The 27,044-nt window shown below is 47.1% G+C and overlaps 1 protein-coding gene across 1 annotated transcript in view; it reads left to right on the top strand.

The window, feature by feature from the left end:
- The window catches only part of LOC127581570 (potassium voltage-gated channel subfamily KQT member 4-like), a 370,353-nt gene that overhangs the window by 160,740 nt on the left and 182,569 nt on the right, over positions 1–27,044 (top strand). The window lies entirely within an intron of this gene.

Raw genomic sequence — 27,044 nt, 5'->3', positions numbered from 1 at the left:
GTCATCGTCATTGCAGGAGGCCATTCAGCCACTTCCTGCACTGCATGTAGTAGACTTAGGGCTCCAAAAGACATTTGACAAGGTACCGCATAAGAAGCTGCCACATACAGTAAATTAAGAGCCCAAGGTATTGGAGGAAGGGTGTTAGAATGGACTGAAATCTGGTTGTTACATTGTAAAGCAAAGAGGTGGAATAAATGAGCCCTTTTCAGGCTGGAGGGATGTAACTAGTGGAGAACCCTGGGCATCGGTTCTTGGCCCTCGATTGTTTACTATTTACATTAATGACCTGGAGGAGGGAACAAAATGTAAGGTTTCCTATTTTACCAATGTCACGGAAATAGGTGGAAGGGCATGTTGTGATGAGGGCACTGTGATTCTGCAAATAGATTGAGTGAATGGGTGAAAACCGGGCAAATGGAGTTTACTGTGGAAAAGTCACAGGTCATGCACCTCGAGAAGAGGAATCAAAAGGCAGGTTATTACCTAGATCACAAGATCACAAGACAAAAGAGCAGAAGTGGGCCATTCAGCCCATCGTCTGCTCCGTGAGCTCAACCAATACGAATCCTACCTAGCCCCAATTCCCGGCCTTATCCCCATATCCCTTGATACCCTGACTAATTAGATACCTATCAATCTCCTCCTTAAACACCCCCAATGATCAGGCCTCCACAGCTGTACGTAGCAAAGAATTCCACAATTTCACTACCCTCTGGCTAAAGAAATTTCTCCTCATTTCTGTTTTAAACCGGTACCCTCTAATTCTAAGATTGTGCCCTCTAGTCCTGGACTCACCCACCAAGGGAAACAGCTTAGCCACATCTACTCTGTCCAGTCCTTTCAACATTCTAAATGTTTCTATGAGGTCCCCTCTCATTCTTCTGTACTCCAATAAATACAGCGCAAGAGCCGACAAACGCTCATCATACGTAAGCTCTTTCATTCCGGGAATCATCCTTGTAAATCTCTTCTCAACCCTCTCCAACATCAGCACATCCTTCCTAAGATATGGGGCCCAAAACTGTACACAGTATTCCAAATGAGGCCTCACCAGCACCCCATAGAGCCTCATCAACACTTCCTTACTTTTATACACTATACCTCTCAAAATGAATGCCAACATAGCATTCGCTTTCTTTACCACCGATCCGACCTGGTGATTAACCTTTAGGGTATCCTGCACGAGTACCCCCAAGTCCCTTTGTACTTCTGTTCTTTGAATTTTCTCCCCATCTAGATAACAATCTGCCCGTTTATTTCTTTTTCCAAAGTGTACAACTGCACATTCTCAACATTGAATCTCATCTGCCATTTCCTTGCCCATTCTCCTAAACTATCTAGGTCTCTCTGCAACCTTCCTGTTTCTTCAATACTCCCTACTCCTCCACCTATCTTGGTGTCATCCGCAAATTTAGCCACAAAACCATTTACTCCATAATCCAAATCATTAATGTACAAAGTAAAAAGAAGCGGCCCCAACACCGACCCCTGCAGAACACCACTAGTAACCGGTAGCCAACCAGAACAGGATCCCTTTATTCCCACCCTTTGCTTTCTGCCTACCAGCCAATGCTCCACCCATTCCAATGTCCTACCTGTAATTCCATGACCTCTCATCTTATTAATCAGTCTCTTGTGCGGCACCTTGTCGAAGGCCTTTTGAAAGTCCAAATACACAACATCCACAGCCTCTCCCTTATCCACCCTGCCTGAAATTTCCTCAAAAAACTCCAATAGGTTGGTCAGGCAGGATCTTCCCTTCACAAAACCATGCTGGCTTGGGCCTATCTTGCCTTGCACCTCTAGGTATTCCATAACCTCATCCTTGAGGATCGATTCCAATAACTTTCCCACCACCAATGTCAGACTAATAGGTCTGTAATTTCCTCTATGCTGCCTCCCACCCTTCTTATACAGCGGAACTACATTTGCGACCTTCCAGTCTTCCGGAACCATGCCGGAGTCTATCGATTCCTGGAAAATTATCACCAGTGCCTCCGCAATCTCTAAAGCCACCTTCTTCAGAACCCAGGGATGCACCTCATCCGGTCCAGGAGACTTATCAGTCTTTAGCCCATTTAGCTTTCCTAGCACCTTCTCTCTAGTAATCTTAACTGAACTCAGTTCTGACCCCTGAGACCCCTGACTATCCGGTATATTGCTGATATCCTCCACAGTGAAGACCGATGCAAAATGCTCATTTAGTTCCTCTGCCATCTCTTTATCCATTATAATCTCTCCCGCACCGTTTTCAATTGGTCCTATATCAACCCATGTCTCTCTTTTACTCTTCATATATTTAAAAAAACTCTTGGTATCTTTTTGAATGTTATCTGCCAACTTCCTTTCATAATTCATCTTTTCTTTCCTAACGACCTTCTTAGTTTCTTTCTGTAAGTTTTTAAGTTTCCCAGTCTTCTGTTTTCCCACTAATTTTTGCTTCCTTGTATGCCCTCCCTTTTGCTTTTATTTTAGCCTTAACCTCTCTCGTTATCCACATTTGTGCCATTTTTCCATTCATAGCCTTCTTTTTTCTTGGAATATACCTATCCTGTGTTTTCCTTATTTCTTGTAGAAATTCCATCCATTTCTGCTCTGCCGTCCCTCCAACTAGCTTACATTTCCAAACAATTTGGGCCAGTTCCTCTCTCAGGCCACTGTAATTTCCTTTGTTCCACTGAAATATTGACACATCTGATGTCAGCTTCTCCTTTTCAAATTTGAAACTGAACTCAATCATATTATGATCGCTAGATCCTAAGGGTTCCCTAATCACCTCCGGTTCGTTACACAGCACCCAATCCAAAACAGCCGATCCCCTGGTGGGCTCATCAACAAGTTGCTCCTAGAAGCCATCCTGTAGACATTCTACAAACTCTCTCTCCTGAGATCCACAGCCTTCCTGGATTTCCCAATCCACCTTCATGTTAAAATCTCCCATAATTATCTTGATGTTGTCTCTCTGACACGCTTTTCCTATTTCTAGCTGTAACTTATAGTCCACATCCCGACTGCTGTTAGGGGGCCTGTATATCACTGCTATTATTGTCCTTTCAGCCATAGTAATGAATGGGCTTCCTTGACTTGGCACCTTGTAGTAAAAACAATCATCGGCCGAAAGTAAAAACAGAAAGTGCTCAGCAGGTCAGACAGCATCTGTGGAGACTGAAAGAGAGTTAACAGTTCAGATTGAAGCCCTTCTGATGCTGCCTGACCTGATGAGCAGCTCCAGAATTTTCCTGTTTGCACTTTAGAATTCAACCAACTGCAGTTCTTTGTTTGCCACCACCTGCCCAAGTTTGCGCATGATCCGCGGGCGGTTTAGACTGAAGTTATTTGAATTGTGATCAGAGTTGTGAGTGATTGCCGGTGAACGATTCCACTCTGCTCTTGGGGTACGTCGAGCAGAGGCTGTCTCTGTGATGAACCCCTTTAAATTTTTTTTTACTTACAGCATGGTAACAGGCCCTTCCGGCCCAATGAGTCCACACCGCCCATTTTAAACCCAAATTAACCTACCCGTACGTCTTTGCAATGTGGGAGGAAACCAGAGCACCCGGAGGAAACCAACACAGACACGGGAGAACGTACAAACTCCTTACAGGCAGCGACGGGCATCGAACCCCGATTGCTGGCGCTGTAATAACGTCGCACTGACCAGTCATTGTGGCAGTAAAGCTGCTTTGGAAGTGCAGAAGAAAAAGAAACAGGGGCTTGCAGGATGAAGAAAGGCCAGTGATCCTAGCAACTTGATAACACAGTGACCAAAGGGGAGTTTGTTTAATCATAGTTTACCATAGAGATTGATTGCAAAACCAAACCAAATAAGGGATGGGGAGAACCCCAGCAATGGAGAGCTTTGCAAACCATGGCCCTAAGGCTCATTCCTGCATGCCACCTCTCCATTCACTTGTACTGTATCCTAAAGTGTTATTTGTATCCTGTAGTGAATACAGTCCAGACTGATGTACAGTCTTACTTATCAGATTCCAGCACTGGTAGCCTTTGTGCTCTGTCTTATCACCCTCCTAGCTGTCTCCACCTTCACCCGCCCCCCCCTCCCCCCAACCTGACTTCATCCACCTTTTTTTTAGCCTGCCTCCACCTATGATGCACCTGACTCCACCCCGCCTCTCCCCTAACTGGCAGCGTTGGCCTGTCAACCGTCACCCCTAATGGCCCCTGTCTCACCACTCCCTCTTTACTCTCAGTCCTGATTCAAGGTTTCGACCTGAAACGTCGACAATTCATCCCCCCCCCTACAGATGCTGCTCGACCCACTGAGTTCCTCCAGCAGATCATTTGTTGCTCCAAACTCCAGCATCTGTTTTTTCTTGTGTCTCTGAAGTACAGTCAATTGCGGCAGAGTTTGGCTGTTTACTGGAAAAGTCCTCTGTGAATTCAGCTTAAGTGGTCTCAATCCACCGCCCGTAATTTTACGCAAGTCATCCAACACCAGTACCAGTGGTGGTCTGCGGATGTATGGTCTAATCGCGCTGTTCTTGACCAGGGAGGGTTTGATGCTGACTGCCTGCAGTGGAAGCAGTTTAAATTTCCAACCCCTTGAGCAATATCTCGGAACTGAGTCCAAAAGTCATAACTTGGCAGTCCAAGGTCAACTTGCAGCCTTTAACTGCTGGATTCTTGCCTTATCTGTTCCCTCCCCATCCCTTGCCACTTCCCCCTGCAACCAGAGGAGGCGCAACATCCGTCCCTACACCACCTCCCTCATCACCAGCCAAGGCCCTAAACAGCCATTCCAGGTGAGACAGAGATTCACCAGCACCTCCTCCAACCTCCTCCACTGCATTCAGCGCTTTCGATGTTGCCTCCTCTACATCAGCAGGGCCAAGCATAGACTGGGCGACCATTTTGCAGAACGCCTACGCTCTGTCCACAATGGCCACCCCAAGCTCCCAGTTACATGTCATTTCAACTCCCCTTCCCATTCCAAGCCGAGCCGTCCATCCTCGGCCTCCTCCACTGCCGGGGTGAGGCCCAACGCAAACTAGGAGAACAGCGCCTCATATTGCACCTGGGTAGTCTACACCCTGATGTTCCTGTCCGCGTGGGTTCCCGCCGGGTGCTCGGGGCTTCCTCCCACATTCCAAAGACGTACGGGTTAGGAAGTTGTGGGCGCGCTACGTTGGCGCCGGAAGCGTGGCGACACTTGCGGGCTGCCCCCGGAACACTCTACGGAAAAAATATGCATTTCACTGTGTGTTTCAATGTACATGTGACTCATAAAAGATAGCCTATCAAGTTCATTAATTTCAATTCTGGGTCCCATACCCCTCCTCCCCACCCCGTCACCCATTCCATTTGTCTCCTTCACCTGCTTCCATCTGCTCCTCACCCCTCCCATATCTGGTCCCACATCATCGTCCATACTTATCTTCCGCAACCTCTTGTGTCTCCACTTGTCGCTTCGCCCCTGTCTCCACCTCTACTCTCCCGCTCCCCCGTCTGACTCCATCTGCGCAGCACCTCCCTCCTCACATGGCTCCGTCTACCACCCGCCAGCCCCTGCCTCACCCCCTCCCCCCTCACTTCTCTATACTGGCTATCTCCCTGCTGCACTCTTAGTCCTGATCTGGAACGTCGACCGTTCACTTCCCTCCACAGATGCTGCCTGACCCACTGAGTTCCTCCTGCAGTTTGCCTTTCGCTCCACATTCCGGCACCTACAATCTTTCTTATACCTCCTTGCCCGTCTCTGACAGGCTGGCCTTGTGGAGAGGGTACTCAAGGTTCTCAGGTTGCTGCACTCACTCGGGCCCAGCAACAGCCTCAGCTTCCCAGCAACTTGCTGCTCATGTGTCATTAGCTGGTGTGAAAAAACTCCAAACTCAGAATCAGAATCAGGTTTAATATCACTGACGTATGTCGCAAAATCTGTTGTTTTGGGGTAGCAGTACAGTGCAAGACAAAAATTACTGTAAGTTACAAAAGTAAATAAATCGCGCAAAAGAGGAATAACGAGGTAGTGTTCATGGGTTCATGGACCGTTCAGAAATCTGATGGCGGAGGGGAAGAAGCTGTTCCTGAATCACTGAGTGTGGGTCTTCAGGCTCCTGTACCTCCTCCCCGATAGTAGTAACATGAAGAGGCCATGTCCCGGGTGGTGAGGGTCCTTAGTGATGGATGCCGCCTTCTTGAAGATGTCCTTGATGGTGGGGAGGGTTGTGCCTGTGATGGAGCTGGCTGAGTCTACAACTTTCTGCAGCCTCTTCCAATCCTGCGTATTGGAGCCTCCATACCAGGCCGGTGTTGCAACCAGTCAGAATGCTCTCCACCGTACATCTGTAGAAATTTGCAAGAGTCTTTGCAAATCTCCTCAAACTCCTAATGAAGTAGAGCCGCTGGGGTGCCTTCTTCATGATTGCATCAATGTCCTGGGCCCAAGATAGATCCTCTGAGATGTTGACTCCCAGGAACTTGAAGCTGCTCACCCTTTCCACAGCTGACCCCTCAATGAGGACTGGTGTGTGTTCTCCCAACTTCCCAGTCAAACTTCATCCAGTAATGTTCATTTACACTGGGGAACATGAAGTGGAGGCTGGAAAATGAAGATTCAGCAAATGAAACTTAAGGTAGTGGACCTCCCAACATCATGAATCAGGAAACTATTCCTCCGTTTTGTAAGTTTTCTACGGTTCTACGTATTTTAATTTAATAATCTAATATGATTATCACAGTCGTGGGGGAAGTGATCAGTTGGACGTAAACTGGGTGGGTAGTGGTTTGTAGTCATTGGTTTCATATTTGAGTCTTGTCTCCAGGTTGCTTTGTCACACATGGAGTGAATCAAATTGACCAAAGCCTGGCTAAGGACTTTGAGATGAAAGCTATCAGTTATTTATTTCCTCCACCACTTGTCCACAGTGACTGCAGGGTGTACCACCTATAAAATGCACTGCTGCTATTTATGTCGTCTACTCCATAAGCACCTCCCAAACCCATGACCTCGAGCACCAGGAATGGCGAGGGCTTCAGGTGCAGGGGAATAGAGGTCAGAAACACCACTCAGGGTGGTGTACAACTTGAAAGGGAACCTTCAGGTTCTCCACCAAACCACTTCTCATCCTGACTTGGAAATATATCGCTGTTCCTTCATCATCACTGGGTCTAAATCCTGGAACTCCCTCCCCAGCAGCACAGCAGGGACACCTTCACCGGAAGGACTGCAGCAGTTGAAGAAGATGGTTCACCACCACATTCTGAAGGGCAAGTGATGACGGCCAATAACTGTTGGCTAGGCCATTGGCACTTGTGTCTTGTATATTAATTTTGAAAAAGTTTCCCCTGAGTTTTGGATCTTCGTGATAAATAAGACATAACCATAACACTTTGTTCTTGGGAGCTCATTCCTTTCTGGATGAGGACAATTGCTCTCCTCCAATTCTGAGAGGACAATGGGCCCAGATAACCATGGTCTGAGCGTGATAGGCTGGGCCTTACCAGCGATGGGCCTTGTTGTAGAGCCAGTCATGGTTCTCTATGTGTCCACACGGACAAAACAACTGCACATGCACCAGAGATTAGAGAGAAAACAACTGTATGGGCTTGAGGAATGAGCAGCTAATATGCTCAGCTGATAAAACCCAAAAGCTTGAAGTTACGGGCTGAAGTCTTTGCTAAGTTCAATCAAGCCTTACAGTAATACTATTTCAAAAATGAACATGACTAATGTCTGAAAATGTCTTAACAGGTATCTCCACAATTCACATGTTGGTTCTCCCAATGCTGCTCTCTTCTCCCCTTCGATATAGTTCCCTGTACCAACTCACCAAAGGAACTATCTTCCCTTAGCTGGAGAAATGATCATTGATAGTGCGTCAGCTGTTTGTGGAAGGGTCGGTCGTTGGGCCAGAATCTACCGCAGCTGAAGAGTGAAGATTACGTTAACGCACTCATGACTTGCTAGGCGTAAATTAACAGCTTGCTGCTTTTGTTACTCAGGGGACGCTGAATATAATAGCCTGTGTGGAGGTTGCCCCAGGCTACGTGGTGTGCCCTTGTGGGTCACCGGCGTAAATAACGAAAGGTGAGGCTCTGGGCAGAGAGCAAGGCCCCCCTGTGTGAAGGCTGAGCTCAGCTCCCGAACCCAGGAGCTGACACTGCAGCAACTGTGGTGTGCATAACATGTCCCTTGCCTCCCTCGGGGATCCAGCTTTCTATTTTAAAACGAAACTCAAACGTCATCGGTTTCTCCGTCACTCTGACTGTTCTGGAAGATCTGATAAATGCACACTGAGGCAGTGATGTCATCGCTGTACATCTCGCTTCTCACGTTTTCCTCGTGCCTAGCACTGCTTCCTGCCGAGGACAGTTCCAGAGGTGGTACCAGCTGTGCAGTGAGCCAGACTGAGAGGCCATTTTTCACGGGCCTCTCGAGGCTCTGTACGTCAGCAGGCTGTGACCGTTCTGGTGTCACTGGGGATTCTGATCTTGTTGTCACAAGACACGTTCGAGTGGGTTGCTGAGCTGTGATCTGTGTCCTTCCCTGGATGTGGAAACTGAAAACAATTCGAACAACTGCATGCTCCAGCATCACACACCTGCCTGCAAGTACCAGTTTTCTCTTAAAGTGCTCTGGAGTGGTGATCCAACGACCTCTTTGTTCACCAATGTCCTCTGCTGTGCCTCTGGTCAGTTGGCTGGCCTGATTGGGCTGGCACCAGTGGGGGGAAAAGCTCGGTGGTGGTGGGGGCAGTAGGTGGGGGTGGGGTGGGGGAGTGGCCAAGGTGCAGACGGGTGTGGTCAGGGGCTGGCTGGGACTGGATAGTGAGGTGACCCATCCAACCTAGATAAGATCTCCTTATTAGTCACATGTACATCAAAACACATAGTGAAATGCGTCTTTTGCGTAGAGTGTTCTAGGAGGCAGCCCGCAAGTGTCGCCACGCTTCCGGTGCCAACATAGCATGCCCACAACTTCCTAACCCATACATCTTTGGAATGTGGGAGGAAACGGGAGCACCACGCAGACACAGGAGGAGAACGTACAAACTCCTTACAGACTGTGGCTGGAATTGAACCCAGGTTGCTGGTGCTGTAAACGTTACGCTAACTGCTACACTACTGTGCCTGCCCTCAGAGGCTCTTCTGAGTAAACCTTCTGAGTAAAGTGAGCCAGAACCAGGTTGCTATCATTTTTCACTCCAGACAACATTGACATTTCAGTTGGATAATGCTGAAAATAACAGCATCATGTAATTGAATCCCCAGACGTTCTATTACTTAAACTATTTCCTTCATTAAAGCTTATGTTGTTAGATAAATCATGGGGCACACACAATGATACCTGCTGCTGTGCTCCTGTCAAAGCTCAGTTGAACTGGCCAACACCAGAGGTGGGAAGGTGCCAGAGCAGCTCCAACTCTCAGTGCTTTCCCTTTCAGCTCACTCATTCTTCAAGAAAACACTGGGTCTGGAATCCTTTTGCCAGCTGTTGAATGCTGTGAAAGGAAGCTGTATTATTGGCTCATATGATGAGCCAAGAGCACTGGTTCCTCTATTAAACATGTGAATGACCCAGGATCTACAACAGGCTGTTGACCAGTCAGTTAGCCAGCCTACTCCGTCCGAACCTCCTCCCCCTCCAGTTACTTCCACCCTGGCAACACAACAAGGGTGTGCCCCCCTAAGTGTATTCGTTTCTCAAATAAATCTAAAGTTCTGAATCTAAAACTGTTGGGAAAATATCACCCTGCAGTCTACTTCAAAAAATTGAAATTTGATCTAAAATCTCACTCTTCTTTCTAACACAGATTGGTATAGGTATTGGGATTGGTTTATTATTGTCACTTGTGCCGAGGTACAGTGAAAAACTTGTCTTGCATACCGATCGTACAGGTCAATTCATTACACAGTGCAGTTACACTGAGTTAGTACAGAGTGCATTGATGTAGTACAGGTAAAAACAATAACAGTACAGAGTAAAATATCACAGCTGCAGAGAAAGTGCAGTGCAATAAGGTGCAAGGTCACAACAAGGTAGATCGTGAGGCCAGAGTCCATCTCATTGTATAAGGGAACCGTTCAATAGTCTTATCACTGTGGGGTAGAAGCTGTCCTTGAGCCTGGTGGTCTGTGCCCTCAGGCTCCTGTATCTTCTGTCTGATGGGAGAGGAGAGAATCTACATGATTTGACCAGGATAGGCTGCTGCTCTTGCTCCTGTTGATTCTGTGCTTCAATGGGACGTCACTTGGATGGTTCAAGTAAATTAAGTAGTTTGCCAAAATGGTCCGACTGTGTTTGGGGGAGGTGGTTCCATCAGGACCACCACTGTCCCAGAAGGACAGTGCGGCCTCTGGAGAGGTGTGGGGAGGGGAGACTCAAGTGTGAAGAAATTCCCTTGAGTTGACATGGAGTAAAGAAGAGCGAGGGAAGTGTTAGAAATGCCGAGGTCGACGGATACTGTAGGGGTGAGGGTTTTAGTTAACTTACGTGGTGAACAAAGGAACCTGCTACACTTGTTTCTGGCTAAAGGGAGGGGAAGAAAGTGCCCCTCACCCCCCTCAACTCCTCAACCCCCTCTCACCCTCCACCTTCCACTCCTCCACCCTCCACCCCTCCGCCCTCTCACCATCCTCCCCCAAACCCTAACCATGTCAGCTGTCCCCGACCTGGCCCCCTCTGCAGCTCTACAATGGCCCACACTGCCCACTGCTGACGCAAGGGCTGTTCTACCCCCACAAAGCTTCGGGTTTCGGGCACAAAAGGAACTCGCCACGGTGAAGGCTGTGGAGGCTCCTGTGCAGAACCACGTTAATGCACCTTTCCAACTGCTGTAAAATTGCAAGGCCTTTGGTGATGCTTTGAAGGCATCTCCTGGGCACCCTTTACTGACTCTGACAACCAGCCATTCAGTATTGATATTGGTTTAGGTATTGGTTTATTATTGTCACCTGTACTGAGATACAGTGAAAAGCTTTTGTTTGCATGCCATCCACACAGATCATGTCATACCTAATTACGTTGAGGTAGTAAAAAGAAAACAGAATACAGAATATAGTGATACAGTCACAGAGAAAGAGCAGTGCAGGCAGACTAATAACATTCAAGAGCCACAACAAGGTCAATTGGGAGATCAACAGTTCAGAAGTTCATCTTTTAGCGTACGAGAGGTCCATTCAAGAGTCTGATAACAGCGGGATAGAAGCTGTCCTTGAGCCTGGTGGTTCGTGCTCTCAGGCGCTTGTATCTGCTGGCCGATGGGAGGTGGGAGAAGAGAGAATGTCCGGGTTGGGAGGGATCCTTGATTATGTTAGACTTCTGGTGTTGGTGGCTTGGGGCAAACACATTACTGGGGGTAAAACATTTGGCCTCAGCTGCCAGATGCATGGTACACATGGTCTAACAGTGGGCATGGGATCACAACCAGAAGATATCCTGGATTATTTTTCTCTTTGGACAAGGGGACCCAAAAGCTGACTGGTACATCGCACTAGAATCAGCTTAGTCAGTAAAGATCAAGAACTGCACCTACGTCAGCTCCTGTTAGAGGAGAAACCTATTATCTCTGACCTTTGCATGCTGGTATCACTGTGGAAGATCAGTGAGAACTGAGCGCTCAGCACTGTGTTGAATGTTTTTACAGGAAGACCACCATCCTGGTACAATGACAGACATATCATGCTTCACAGATCTGTAGGCAATGCCGCCCAGTCGTGTGTCGATGTAAATACATCAGTAGCTATGTTAGGTGTCAAGAAATGTTATAAACAGAATGGCCACAGCCCCACACTGCACTTAAAAAGCCTGGGACAGAGGAAGAGCAGAGGCAACCGGTATTATCCCTGCTCTCCAGCGTGTCTATCCACCCCGTTACACGCGTGCAAACACAGCATGCAGAAATGTGTGGGTGAGAGTGTGTGTTTGAAACAGTGATACTCTGCCTGAAGTGCAATGTATTCCAGTCCCTTGCTCTACGTGAGACACAAGAGACTGAGATGCTGGAATCTGGAGGAACAGACAATCTAAAGTCCTGATGCAGGACTTTGACCCGAAACATCGAGAATTCCTTCCCTCCCACAGATGCTGCTCAACCCGCTGAGTTCCTCCAGCAGATTGTTTGCTGCTCTCTTTCCTTCGGCCCTGGTTCTGTTTGTCGATGGATTTGGGAGGACAGGAGCTGGTTCACGTTCAGGACTTGCTGAACTAGCTGACTTCATTTGGCTGCACCAGACCTTTAATTCGGTGTGGACGGCCACTTAGGAGGTGGGCATTAGGTCCAGAATTTGCTGGACTTGGACTCCAACTCATCACTGCCTAGAACCAGGCAAACCCCAAAACACTGCTTGTCCGTTCCTGTTGCTTAACCAGTCTGAATATTGCTGCTGATATTTAACAGTGCACTCAGTAGTCCAGCCTGATTGCTCATAGTCAACATTGCTCTTTCTATTCAGAGTCTGAAACTCCAAAATGAATCAATAGCAGAGGTGGACGTTAATGGGTTTGGGGACCTGGTGGCCATTATACAGACCGAGGCTGGGATTTTAATAGTTCAGTGAAGCTGATGTAAAGGGAAAGGCAAAATGAAAAAATACCTGGAGACGGCCAGATAATAGGGATGGCCTCGAGGCAGCAGTGAGGAATGATCTGGGCTAGGAAGTAGATTAAACAGAAGTAACATGGAAGGAACTGGGAAATAATTGGCAATGAACGGCCTGGTGGGAGCTGTTCATCAGCCCCTCACAGAAAAACTGCAGGGAGAATACGTTAGTGAGCAAGCAATACGGAAGCTTCCATTACAAAGTAAAGAGGAAGAGGCAGCCAAAGTCCAAGGTGCAGAGAACAGAGAACAGGTAATGGGGAATGACGAAATGGCTGAGACATTAAATAAGTAATTGTTCATACTCTGCGCAGAAATGTACCAGAAAATGAAGAAATTAAAGTAGTTAACATCGGTAAAGAGGATGCACACGAAAATTAAATACTAGAATATTTTATATATTTTGTTCAAGAAATACTGGAGAACTAAGTGACCAGTCTGAGGTAGTAAAAGAAATGATTATCAGTATGGAACTACTACTGGAGAAGTTCATGAGCTGGGAGCTGACAAATCCCAAGGAGCTGATGATGGACTGTTTGAAGACTGTGGAGATGGTGGATTCTCTGGCTATTATCTTCCAAAATTCGATAGATTCCAGAATGGTTTACACAGAGTGGGGTGGGGGGGGGGGGAGGTGGAAATGTGAGCAAAATGACCCCCACTATTTGAGAAGGGAGGGAGAGGGAAAACAGGGGAATGTGAGCCTGACGTCGGTAGTTGGTGAAAATCTGCAATCTATTATAGAGGGTGGAATGTCAGGACAATTGGAAAATAGTAATACAGAGTCACAGTCATAGAGTATATATTATGCCTCTAATACAGCACTGAATCAGGCCCTTCAGCCCACTGAGTCTGTACTGACAATCAATCACCCATTTACATTAATCCTACACTAATCCCATTTCCCATCAACCTCCTGCTTAATTAAAGGGATTATGAAATGGAAATTGACTAATCTTCGAGGATATATCCAACAGAGCGAATGAGAGGGAACCAGTAGACATGGTCTATTTGGATTTTCAGAAGGCTTTCCACTTTGTGTTCTCACTTAGGACGTTGGTGAACAGGGATTGAGCACAGGGAGTTGGGGGGGGGGGGGGCGGGGTGGGATTTACCATCACGGACTCAGAGTTGGTTAGAAAGCAGGAATGGGAATAAGTAGGTCCCTCTCAGGGGGAACTGAGTGGTGAAGGAGCAGGGGAGCAGCCCCAGAGGTTAAAACAGTGAGAGAACAAGCCTAGAGGAATCAGGGTAATGTACCGATATGGACTGAGAATAGGTTATGGGACAGAAGGCAAAGAGAGAGAACAAACAGATCCCTCTCAGGTTGGCAGGCTATAACTAGTGGGGAACCAGGGATCAGTGCTTGGCTCCAGCTTGGATTGGCTGAGGAAACTGAACGTAACATTTCTAAATTTGCTGATGACATGTAGAACCTAAATTGTGATGAGAATGCGGCGAGGTTTCAAGGGGATGTTGACTACATGAACAAATGGAATATAGTGTGGAAAATGTGAGGTTAGAAAAGAAAAGCAGAGATGCTGAGTATTCTTTAAATGAAGGAGCACCGAGAAGTGTTAATGTTCAAAGGTACATGGGTGTCCTTGCAGATATGCTGTTGAAAGCTAACAGGCGGGAACCACAGGCAGTTAGGAAGGAAAATGGTCAGTGGGCTTTCATTGGAAGGGGATCTAAATACGAGTAAAGATGTTACCACAGTTGTATTGGATGCTGATAGGACCACACTTGGAGTATTGTGCACAATTTTGGTGTCCTTAGCTAAAGAAGTGTACAGTTGCTATAGAAAGAGCACAGTGAAGTTTCACTAGAACAGACCTCCTGTACGATAAGATACACTCTTGACCTCACAATCTACCTCGTTAAGGCCTTGCACCCTATTGTCTGCCTGCACTGCACATTCTCTGTAGCTGTGACACTTTATTCTGCATTCTGTTATTACCTCGATGTACTGATGTGATGAAATGATCTGTATGGATGGGATGCAAGATAAAGTTTTTCACTGTACATGTGACAACAATAAATTAATTTACCAATTTACCAAGTGCCTGAGATGGCAGGTCTGTCATGTAGGATTGAGTAAATTAGACCAAGTTTGGTGTTTGAGAGGTGATCTTATTGAAACATATAAAATCCTTCAAGGGCTTGACAGGATGCGTGGATGCTTCCCCTGGCTGAGGAGTCAAGAACTAGGGGTTTCAGACACAAAATCAGTGTTTGGTCATTTAGGACTGAAATAAGGAGAAATTTCTTCATTGGATGGTTAACACCTAATTAACCTACCCACGCTTTGTGATGTGGAAAGAAACCAGAGCTCCCGAAGGAAACCCATGCAGACTCAGGGAGAACGTACAAACTCCACACAGACAGCACCAAAGGTCAGGATTGAACCCGTGTCTCTGGAGCTGTGAGGCAGAGGCTCTGCTAAGCTGCACCACTGTACCGCCCATCTTATTTTGAACAAATTGATGTTGTCAGTTTGAAAATGTGTTAGAGCCACCCATCAGTCTGTGCATTCCAGGCTAATCAATTTCGGGATTTGGCAATAGTGTGGGGAACATACTGATTTGCTTTTAAAGGATTAAAAAAATTGTTTTTTATATGTAAGGCAATTATTTTGAATGTTGGTTGGATGAGAGAGCAGCTATTCCATTAATAGGAAACAGAGTTTGCTTCCATAAAGCGGCAGCTTTGGCTGATCCCGACCTGACAGGACACAACCACATGTGTCAGCCTGGGCTTAGGTCAGCTCAGCTCTGGAACAGAACTCAAGTCTTTGGACTCAGGTTGGGTTGGGATTGGCTATGGTGGAGATGGGTTTGGGTAGGATTTTAATTTTATTCCCCAACCTACCCGCCATGTTAAACCTCCTCAGGACAAACCGGAGGCAGTGGTGGTGAAGGACCGATCAGAGTGGGTAGGGATTGGACTGAGTCTGAGGTAGGGACAGGAACTGGAGCTAAGGACCCAGGCTCTGGGCACTTCACAGCCTGGGACCCTCAGCATGGTGGAGGAGAGCAGGCAGAATAAGGTCAAGGGTCAGACTGAGTGGTGGGCCTTCCTGCTCCTCAGGCTGGAGGGATCGTTCACAGAGGTAAGGGAGAGATTCCACTGGGGAGGAGTGTTAGGGTGTCATGGCTCTCTGTATTAATATTTTTTGATGCATTCACATTTTAATGGGATGTGGGAGTCTCCAATTTTCCCTTCACCCTGCTCACAATGAGCCTTAACCTATCGCTGACCATGGAGATGAGACAACATGGAATGGAGCAGGAGGAGGCTGGGAGTCCCCTGTATGGCTGGGACTCTCCCCTCTCCAGTGGTGTGACCTGACCCACCCTCTGCCACAAGTGGCTCCAAACTTCAGAGAGTTGCAGGCTCATCAGGGGATCAAGGATTGTGGCATCTTGCACTGAGGTGCATAATACAGAGATGCTATGTTCTTTGCTTGTGGAGAGAAGTCTGGCAGAGGTTGTGGGCAAAATATAGATGTCCCAGCAGAAACGCTTTCACTCCCACCTGCTCCCCGACTTGCTGAGGGTTTTGCTGCTTGTTTCGTGGTGAGTCATAAACACAGCATGTGGGTTGAACCGTGTTGGTAAATGCAGAAAGCGGTGTTTTGTGCTGAATAATTTTGTTAGATGTGTGTCCAACACCAGACAAATATCAGCTGAGCCAAGGCAGCTCACCGATTTTATGATGTATGCTAATCTTCCCGAACTAACTACTAGCACAGCCTAGCAAGAGCAAAACGGCTTTAATGTGTAGACTGCACATAAAGAGCATGTGCAACTGGGTTTATTCTCAGCACCAATGTTACATCTCTATTACAGGAGAGAAAAGGTATATAAGATAAGATATTTATCTTAAAGGAAATAAGGAGCAATTAACCTGACAAGAAGCTGAATTTCAAGGGGATTTTGATGTTGCTTAGGTAATGGAGACAGCAGTCAGGGCTCACATCACCTGGAGAAGGCAGAGAGGGGGAACATGCTGGGGATCAGCCCCACGGCATCTTGGAGAAAAGAGGAGAACTGGTTGTGGGGAGGATGCTATCATTGTGCTGACACACATCGGGGCTAGTTAACATGCAAACTCTGGCATAACTGTCATGTCAGAGGACATCTGCCAATCATCAGCGAAGCCCAGATCCTGAAAAATGAATGCAAATATGCAAATACAGGCAATCTCCAGATTACCAACGCCCAATTTATGGACACCCCACGTACGAACGAGCTCCCATATTGTTATTAAATTCAAAAGTCCGACGTACGTATACATTTGTTCCCATGAATGGCAGAACTAGTTTCCTCTCTTGCCATTCATTGCAATACTGTGGGAGTGTGGTTTCCACATCAAGTGCTTTTGTGTATTTTCCAATTTATGGACAAAATCAACTTACAGATGCCTGTAAAAACAGACCCATTCGTATCCCGGGGACAGCCCGAAAATGAATTGGACCAGAAGTAGGTCCTCAGTCCTTGAGCTGCTCTGTCATTCTATGGTCTCACGTCCGATGTGATTGTAACAACTGCACATTTCCACCCACCCTCAGTAACCTTTCACCCCTTGCTTCTCAAGAATCCATCCACCACTTTCATTGACTCTGCTTAGACCACCCTTTGAGGAAGAGAAATCTAAAGACTCAAAGTTCTCTGAGAAAAAAAAGTTCCTTCACTTCTGCCTTAAATCAGTGACCCCTTGTTTTCAGGGAGTGACTCTTAAATAATTAAAGAACAGTTTGCTTGAAAATAAAGTGACATCACATCAGACTCAAGGAACTAAGCAGTGTCAACCCTGTTGGGAAGGTGAGAAAAGGTACCGGTCTGAATGAATCAATTGAAGAAGGTGGTGGCCTGGATGGATCTTATCGATGGGTCATGTTAAATCAGAATTATCAGAATCAGAATCAGGTTTATTATCACTGATTTAGATGACGTGAAATGCGTTGTTTTGCGGCAGCAGTACAGTGCAAAGACGTAAAATTACTATAAGTTACAAAATAAATAAATAGTGCAAAAAAAAGAATAATGAGGTAGTGTTCATGAGTTCATGGTCCATTCAGAAATCTGATGGCAGAGGGGAAGAAGCTGTTCCTAAGACGTTGAGTGTGGGTCTTCAGGCTCCTGTACCTCCTCCCCGATGGTAGTAACGAGAAGAGGGCATGTCCCAGATGGTGAGGGTCCTTAGTGATGGATGCCGCCTTCTTGAGGCACCGCCTCTTGAAGATGTCCTTGATGGTGGGGAGGGTTGTGCCCGTGATGGAGCTGGCTGAGTATACAAGCCTCTGCAGCCTCTTGCGATCCTGCACATTGGCACATCCATACCAGGCGGTGATGCAACCTGTCAGAATGCTCTCCATCGTACATCTATATCTATTGGATTTGCTGCACCTCAGTGAAGGAGAGAGAATGTCAGTGGAAAGTGACACCGGTGCTACAGTATCGGAGATATATGAGCAGAAGTTGAAGTGATATTGAGCAGATGTTACAGTAAAACAAGGATTCATCCCTCTTTTCTCCATACCTGCACTGCAGAAATGATCAAAGTCTTTGATTGCCCCAGGGCAGGGATCCAGCTTGATAGGCCAGATCAAGGTGTTTCATGATGAACTTGGAAGTATTGAAGGGATGGAAGTCGAGTTCATCTGAAGGAGGATGATACACCTCCTTTCTTCAAGGTGTGACTTTTACCATCCAGTTGAAGGAGAAGGTTAGGCAAGAGCTGTGGAATCCACAGGAAGCAGGTATCATTGATCAAGTGAATCTTCTGATCGAGCTGCTCGAGAATCTGTGGAGATTACAGGTTAACAACAGAGAAGCCAAAATTGGAGAGATCAGGGCACATACCACCAGGCTCAAGGGCAGCTTCTATCCCACTATGATGAGACTATTGAACGGTTCCCTTATACGTTGAGATGGACTCTTGACCTCACAATCTGCCTTGTTGTGACCTTGCACCTTATTGTCTACTTGCAATGCACTTCCCTGTAGCTGTGACACTTTACTCTGTATTCTGTTATTGTTTTTACCCTGTACTACCTCAATGCACTCTCTACTACCTCAACGTATCTGCACTGTGTAATGAATTGATCTGTATGATCGGTATGCAAGACAATCGGTACAAGTGACAATAATAAACCAATACCAATACCTCTGATTGGTGATTAGTTTCCTCAGCTAGGCAGAAGAGAGATCTTCACGACTCTTGATGTGTCACAAGCTAACCAGCAGATTGATTGGACAGAGGTTGACAAGAGTTTTCATTGATAAGTATTGAGCTTGCACTGTTCCATTACAGCAAGTTTGTATTTGAGACAACATCAGCTCCAAGCAGAGGACAGTGGATAGCTTGATGTGTTATAGGCTACCTAGATGATAGCTTCATGACTAGAAAGCCAAAGGAGGAAAACAAGGAGCGTCTAGAAGGGGCTTTGATTCTGAAGGAGCAGGGATGTGGTTGAGTTAAGGAAAGTTTGCCTTGCTGCCTCAGAAATTGTCTCTCTTGGTTATAAATCAGACATTGAAGAATTCCACCAAAGTTAAAGCCATGTTGGGTGCAATGAGTCTGACCAATTGCCATTAAAGGCCTACGTAGGATTTCCCAGGCACTGTGAATGTTTCCTGCCATCTTTAGGCACTTCTACACAAGTTGCTGATTCACAATGCAAGGGGGGAATGGAGAAACTAACAAGAAACTGTGTTCCAAGAGTGGAAGCAGTTGTCCCTGGGTTCAGCAGTGTCTGTTGTAATATACCCATCACTGCTGTCCTCTGATGCTTCACCCCACGGTGTTGGTGTTCTGTTGCTTTGCCACGTCCTGCACAGAATGCAGATAGACAACCAATTGGCTTAGTATCAAAGTCTTGTTCCAAGGCTGTTGGTGTGATGAAGTTCCGCCAGTACCGATATGACTGGAATTTTATGATTTTGATGAAACAATCTACCTGTACCTTCTCCCAGCCATGGCTCTGGCCAACTAAATCATGAACAAGTCCCTGGAGGGTATTTTAGGGACACTTCAGATGGTCTCAGCCAGAGTGCCGAGAGAGGTATCAGCATTGTCAATGTACGGCTGTGTTCTGAGCTGCAGCATTGGACGGTGCAATCAGAATGTGGATGCTCTGTGTCGACTGCTAGTTAGTTGCCTGGGTGTCAGACACCATAACTGGGTGGGGTCTGTCACCGCTGGAATACATTGGCAGTTGTCCAGCGGCTCGTCATCACAAGACACAACACTGCCCTCTCATGGGTGAAGGAACCCATCCAGTGTGGATGGGAATGAGAGTCCGAAGGTCACACATTGCTGCCATATTCCAGAGAAGCATCCAGACTCAGCATCCATCCAGAACAGAAAGGACGTAGAATAGAGTACAGCACAGGAACAGGCCCTTTGGCCCACAATGCCCGTGCCAACCATGATGCCAATCCAAACTAATCCCATCTGTCTACCAAGGTTTCCTGGAGGTCCAGAGCCCTTGTGCACCACAATTCTCACGACAGAGAAGGAGGCCGTTCAGCTCATTGAGCTGATGCCAGCTCTCAGAGCAATCCCACAATTCCCAATTCCCCAACTATTTGCCTGTAATCCATTCCCACTCATAGGCCCCTCATATCCCTCGTTCCCCCACTGACCACCTTCACTCGGGGTAACTTACAGGAACCAATTAACCCAACAACACATTCAGCTGTGAGATGTGGGTGGAAACCAGGGCAGCCGGGGGAGAACCAATGCTGTCACAGGGAGAACGTGCAAACTCCGCACAGACAGCAAGTGGAGATTAGGAGTGAATGCGGCAGCTGTGAGGCAGCAGCTCCACCCGCTGCATCAATGTGCCTCCTTCCAGCAAGAAGAGCAGTTGCTCTGAAACAGACACATGAGGGACCTGCAGGTGTACCTCACACCACGCGAGTTGCCAGAGGATTTTTCCAGTGGCCCAGAAGAGACAAGAAGTCGGAGGACTCCGTGAATGAATTCATGCAATGTCAAGAGGGACTGAAACAATCTACCTGCAACTTCTTTGGGCTCTGGCTGAATAAACAGTGGCTGCAGTTAGAAGTGATTTTGCAGGTTCATTCCTGGAAATCATGATCATTGTAAATGCTTATTACAAGTGGATCCATGGATCGATTACAGTATGAGTGGTAATTTCAGAACAGAAGGTTCCTTGCTACAAAGGTTACAGCGTAATGTCCCAACTGTTATTTAAAACTTTACTTTAAAGCTTTATTTATACAGCACGGTAACAGGCCCTTCTGGCCCAACGAGCCTGCGCCGCCCATGTTATCTACTAACCCGTATGTCCTTGGAATGTGGGAGGAAACCAGAGCACCTGGAGGAAAGCCACGCAGACACAGGGAGAACGTGCAAGCTCCTTACAGACAGTGGCAGGAATTGAAGCCGGGTCGCTGTAATAGCGTTACGCTATCCGTGCCGCCGGTATTTGGCAATAGAATATAATTGTTGGGGTGTTAAGTAGCAACTTTACAAAATGCTGGTTGGGCCAAACTTGGAGTATTGTCTGCGTTTCTGGTCACTGTCGGCAGGATGTGACAGAGTGTGATCCGACTTCCGCCAATGTAGGTGGAAAGCGTTTTTTTTTAATATAAACGTTTATTAACTAAAAGCACTACAAAAGGACAACCAGTGTCAAAACACTACAACTAATACAGAAAGAGAAGAAACTAAGCAGCTACATAACTACAGCAACAATGCTAACTAACACCCGCGAAACACACCACGCAACACTTCAGAGAAGAATCGCATTCTCACCATCCATGACACACGCGATCCCCTGAGGGTCCCACCGAGCACGGAACTCAACCAGGGTGCCCGCGGAGACCGCGTGCTCCCTCTCCAAGGACACCCGTGCATGGACGTAAGCCCGGAAGACAGCCAGGCAGGTGGACTGGCCGGAACCCTTGGCTGCCCATTGCCGGGAGGAAAGTGGTCTCTGCCTGGGTGTGACAGGGGTCGTGGTGGTCATGTTTCCATTTCCAGCTGTCTTTGGAGACGAGAGATTGGACCCGCTCTGGTCTGTAAGCTGCAGAAATACGAGTCTGTGCTTGTGAGTGGATTCTTTGCTGACTTGGGAAGATAGGGCAAGATTTGGTAGAAGATGAAATGCGTTAAGACCTCCTTTGGAGAAGCCTGGAATGCAGGCAAACCCTGTGCCCACCCCACCCGATCCTCCAGGCTGAAGGACAGGCAGAGGATCTCCCGTCCTTGAGGATGGAGTTTGGGTCAGGGTCGGCGGCAGCTGCCTGGAATGGTCCTGAGGCGAGGAAGCTGAAAGCAACCGCACCTGAGCTCCCCAGACAATGCAGCCCAGGTACACATGTGAAGCTGCATGTGAAGTCAGAACTCTCCCTGAAGATGAAGAATGCACTTTGAGTGATGGCCCTTTAAGTGGTACGGTTACAGGAGACGTGGCGGTAGGAAACCTGAGTGTTCCATGTGTAAACGAGGACTTGCTTATTCGCATGACTGAGCTCATCTGAATAAGCATCAGGACTATGTGGTGGATATAGTCATGCCCCAGGACCACGTGGTGGTCACGCCCCAGGAGCTCATGGTGGTCACGCCCCAGGACCACGTGGTGGTCACGCCCCAGGAGCTCATGGTGGTCACACCACAGGACCACGTGGTGGTCACGCCACAGAACCACGTGGTGGTCACGCCCCAGGAGCTCATGGTGGTTACCTGATGCTAAAGACTTTGTGGAGTCCGGAGTCAATGTCGAGGGTTCTGAGGGCCATTCCCACCATTGGCCTTCAATGCCATTACCTGGTGAAGCAGCCCTGCCAGTGGAACTAGGCACACCCAGGGATGATGTCGGAGTTGTCCAGGATGCTGGCTGCATTCTACGGCTCAGTCAGGCTGTTGGGGCGGGCGGGGGAGGGGGCCTCTCCTTAAACCAGCGGTGCTAAATGTGGCATATCCCCGCGGGTCAGTGAGGAGGACTCAGCAGGATTAGCGGGATTGGTTTTGGCCTTGACGTGTTTGGTCTCAGCTCATCCATCAGCCTTTAAGTGGTGTCTTTTCACAGCCGTTTGATATAATTGAGGCGCCTCCTGGCCTATTTCAGGGAATGTTTAAGATCCAACCACATGGACCTGGAGTCACTTAGGCGAGACCAGATACGTGGCAGATTGCACAAATTCAGAGAGCCTTTATGGCAACCAGGTAATTTTGCGATAACTATTACTGACTAGGTTTTAAACTCCAGATTAGTTTAACTGAATTTAATTCCTCACCTGGAGCACAGATGAAGGGTGTCAAGCCGAACCATCAACTGTCCATTCCCCTCCACAGATGCTGCTTGACCCATTGAGTTCCTCCAGCAGTTTGTTCTTTGCTCCAGATTGCAGCATCTGCAGCCTCTTGAGTCTCTCTCTTGAAATTAATTCCTCATCTCCTGGTGTGGGCTTTGAATTCATGTCTCCTGGTCACCGCTGCCTGCCTCTGGACCAGGAGTACGGTTTACCTGCTAGCTTCAGCATGGATGTGTTATTTGGCCTTGTCAGTGTGAGACTGGGTTTGGGAGGTGAGGGCTGGTTGCTGAATGTGCAGGAAGCTGTGTGCTATGTGGATACAACCCCTGTAGTTAGGGAGAGCTGTGTGGTATGGGGATACAACCCCTGTAGTTAGGGAGAGCTGTGTGGCATGTAGTTACAACCCCTGTAGTTAGGGAGAGCTGTGTGGCATGTGGATACAACCCCTGTAGATGGGGAGAGCTGTGTGGCATGGTGCTGGTATCCTTGAGGGAGTGATTCTCAGCATTTCTCTTCCTGGGAGCAGGCAAAAACATCCAGTGTTGTTACCAGCAGTGAAAGTCCTGACACAGTACTTTCACTGCTTTGTATAATTAGTGTAATTTCATTACATCTGTAGTTTCTGGGAAACATTGCCTTCATAATTACAAGCTACGAACCATTGGAGTGTGATAGGGGAAATACAAAGGAAAATAAGTGAAAACATCTTAGGGAGAAGAGAATGAAATGACTGCACCTTAAGTGTGGCCATCCTTCCTCATGTGTGTAAGGTCATGCAAGGAGCGTGCATGTTTTCACAGTGGCACAAGAGGGTGCCATTAGTGTCAGGTTTAGGAGGAGAAACAGTTATACATTTCATCCTGATTATTACATGCCGTCGGAGGACAGGATAACAACTTTCAGCTGACAGTGCATGTCCTGTCGAACAGCATAAAATGGAGAAGCTAAGGACCAGGCTCCAGTGAATGTGCAACAGATCAGAATCAAGGGTTGGACATGTCACACCCAGGATCGCTGCAAGACTGCCCACTCTCCAGCCTTACTTTCTGCCACTGAAGCCTTGACTCGAGTTTTGAATTACCTCGCTTTAAATCTTCAGGGATTTCCAACCTTCTGCTTAAGTTACGTGAGGGATATGATGTTTTTGTTTGCAGGCTGTGAAAGCAGAATGCCTGTCAGATGGTGCTAAGTGAGCAGATTTCAGTAAGTCAACAATGCACCATTTGTTAGAGCTGCTTCTTAATGAAGTGAATACTTTGGAGATATTTTTCATCATTTTCCTCTTGGTTCTTTGGGAGGTGAGCGGTATCTTTTTTGGGTAGGAACAGGTCTGATTTTGTTGACTTGTTTTTCCTCTCTCACTGCATCTTTGTTCTTGACTATGACTGAGCAATCATTTCCTAAAATAATGCCTTTTATAACTGGCTCAAGGATCCTACTGCATGTTAATCAATGAAATTGAAGATATAATGCTCATTTCACAGAGAACACATTTGTGCTTGGTTCTGGTGATTATTTACACAGTGATCTCACAAAATGTACTGATTCAAACAAGTAGAAATGGAAAATCTTATCGAAACAGAAAGTGTTTCAACCCACTTCAGCTGTGTCAGTTCCATGAGTGAGACCTTCCCTCACTCCCACAGTCTTTGAAACTTTTGAAACACTTATTCCATTTCCTTTTAAAACAAAATTAATGGATTCTGCTTCCTCCCCCTGCTTTTGAAGGACATTCCATTTCCTAATAGCTTCTCAGAAATATATCTCCCTCAGTAGCTCCCTTTGCTCAGTTGGTTGCAGATCAATAAGTGTCAACATCACTTAACTTTACCCCTTCCTTTGCTGATGGTAGAATTGCACGCAGGGTGCAGTTCTGCGGCTACTGGCTGGCTGACTTCGGCACTCTGCCTATCTTTGACCAGTCAGAGCAGTCAGTGAGACACGGAGGACTATTAAGGACTATTAGCCTTTCTGCTTAACCTGCTCATGCCCTGGAGTGATACCCAACCACCTACTGATGAACCATTGATCTCTGGCTGAAAGCCAAACAAAAACTGCAGATGCTGGAAATCGAAAACAAATGCAGAAAATGCTGCAAATACCCAGCAGGACAGGCTGCATCTGTGGGAAGAGTAGCAGAGTTAATGTTTCTGACCTGAAACATTAATTCTGTTTCTCTTTCCACGGGAGTTCTAACTGGTTTGGCTAATCTTCACAGCTCAGAGCATTGACTCTACTTGCTGGACCCCAGCTAAGCACAAACTGGGCATCATCAACACTGAAATATTTTGGATGTGGTGCCCACTCACCAACAGAAGGAATAACCGGGTGCAGTTTTTACATTTTATAAATTTTATTTACAGCATGGTAACAGGCCCTTCCGGCCCAATGAGTCCGCACTGCCCATTTTAAACCCAAATTAACCTACCCGTACGTCTTTGCAATGTGGGAGGAAACCGGAGCACCCAGAGGAAACCCACATAGGCACGGGAGAACGTACAAACTCCTTACAGACAGCGACGGGAATCAAACCCCGATCGCTGGCGCTGTAATAGCGTCGCGCTAACCGCTACGCTACCGTGCCGCCCAAAAGTTGTTGGAGGGATTGCACCTTGGTGACAGGTGCAAGCAAAGGGAGGGGTGCAGGACTGGGGTTAAATGACTTTGCTATTAATTCCACACTGGCAAAGGTTTGGTAGCGGACAAGAGCAGGGGTGGTAAAAGTGTAATACTAGCAGTGCAGACAGATGCTGCAAGTGGGATGAGGCTTTTAAGATGCAGCTGCTGGGTTGAACCCCACAAAGGTTGCACCCCATGGATACCTTCCGCAATATGCAGCTGTGAAGCAAAGGGGTGACATTAATATATATTACGGAGGTGGGCAAAGGTCCATCGTCATAGAGTAAAATCTTAACTTACTCCCCACATATAAAGAATTACTGAGCAGCTGTGGAAAGGACTGAGTGTAGAAGCAAAATGAGTCAAGGATAAAATAATAATAACTCGAGTCAAAGATACACAGGCCCTTCGGCCCAACTTGTCCATGCTGCCTAAGTGAGCCAGTCCCATTTGCCTGCGTTTGGCCCATATCCCTCTAAACCTTTCCTATCTGTGTACCTGTTCAAATGCCTTTTAAATATCATAATTGTACCTGGCTCTACCAGTTCCTCTGGCAGCTCGTTCCATATACCCACCACCCTCTGTGTGAAAAACCTGCCCCTCAGGTCCCTTTTAAATCTTTCCCCTCTCACTTTAAACCTGTGCCCTCTGGTTTTTGACTCCTCTAACCTGGGGAAAAGACTTTGGCTGTTCACCTTATCTGTGCCCCTGATGATTATATAAATCCTATAAGGTCACTGAGCCTCCAGGGAAAAAAGTCCCAGCCTATCCAGCATCTCATTATAACCCAAGCCCTCCAGTCCCAGTAACATACTCATAAATCTTCCCTGTTCAATTACATCCTTCCATCGCAGGGCAACCAGAACTGTACACAGTACTCCAAATGTTGCCTTACCGACGTCTTGTACAGCTGTAACATGACGTCCCAATCCCTGTACTCAGTATTCTGACCGATGAAGGCAAGCACGCCAAACACTTTCTTCACCACCCTGTCTACCTGTGTCGCCACTTTTAAGGAACTATGTACTTGTACCCCGAGGTCTCTCTGTTCTACAACACTCCCCAGGGCCCTACCGTTTACTGTGTGAGCCTTGCCCTGGTTTGTCTTACCAAAATGTAACACCTCGCATTCATCTGAAGTAAACTCCATTTGCTATTCCTCGGCCCACTGGCCCAGTTGATCAATGTAACCTTAAATAACCTTCTTCACTGTCCACTACACCACCAATTTTGGTGTCGTCCACCCACTTACGAATCATGGGAGTAGTTACTCTTGTGAGCTGAACAGATAGACAGTGAGCTGAACAAGCAGTGAGGGAAGTACCAGGAAATGCTAATGGTATAGATCTGAGCATATAAATATACCAGGGGAATAGTGGACAAGCTAGAGAGATTTGGAAGTGAAGACGCTGGGCCCGAAGGACCTGTTTCCAGGCTGTACCTCTGTATGACTCAGTGCAGTGTATGACCCAGTACACTGGGCAGGCACCATAGTGTAAAGGGCAGGCACGGTAGTGCAGCAGTTAGTGTAACACTATTACAGCACCAGCGACCTGGGTTCAATTCCGGC

The sequence above is a fragment of the Pristis pectinata genome, chromosome 22 (genome assembly GCF_009764475.1).
Source record: "Pristis pectinata isolate sPriPec2 chromosome 22, sPriPec2.1.pri, whole genome shotgun sequence".
Lineage (NCBI taxonomy): Eukaryota > Metazoa > Chordata > Chondrichthyes > Rhinopristiformes > Pristidae > Pristis > Pristis pectinata.
This window is presented reverse-complemented; position numbering and strand designations above follow the sequence as displayed.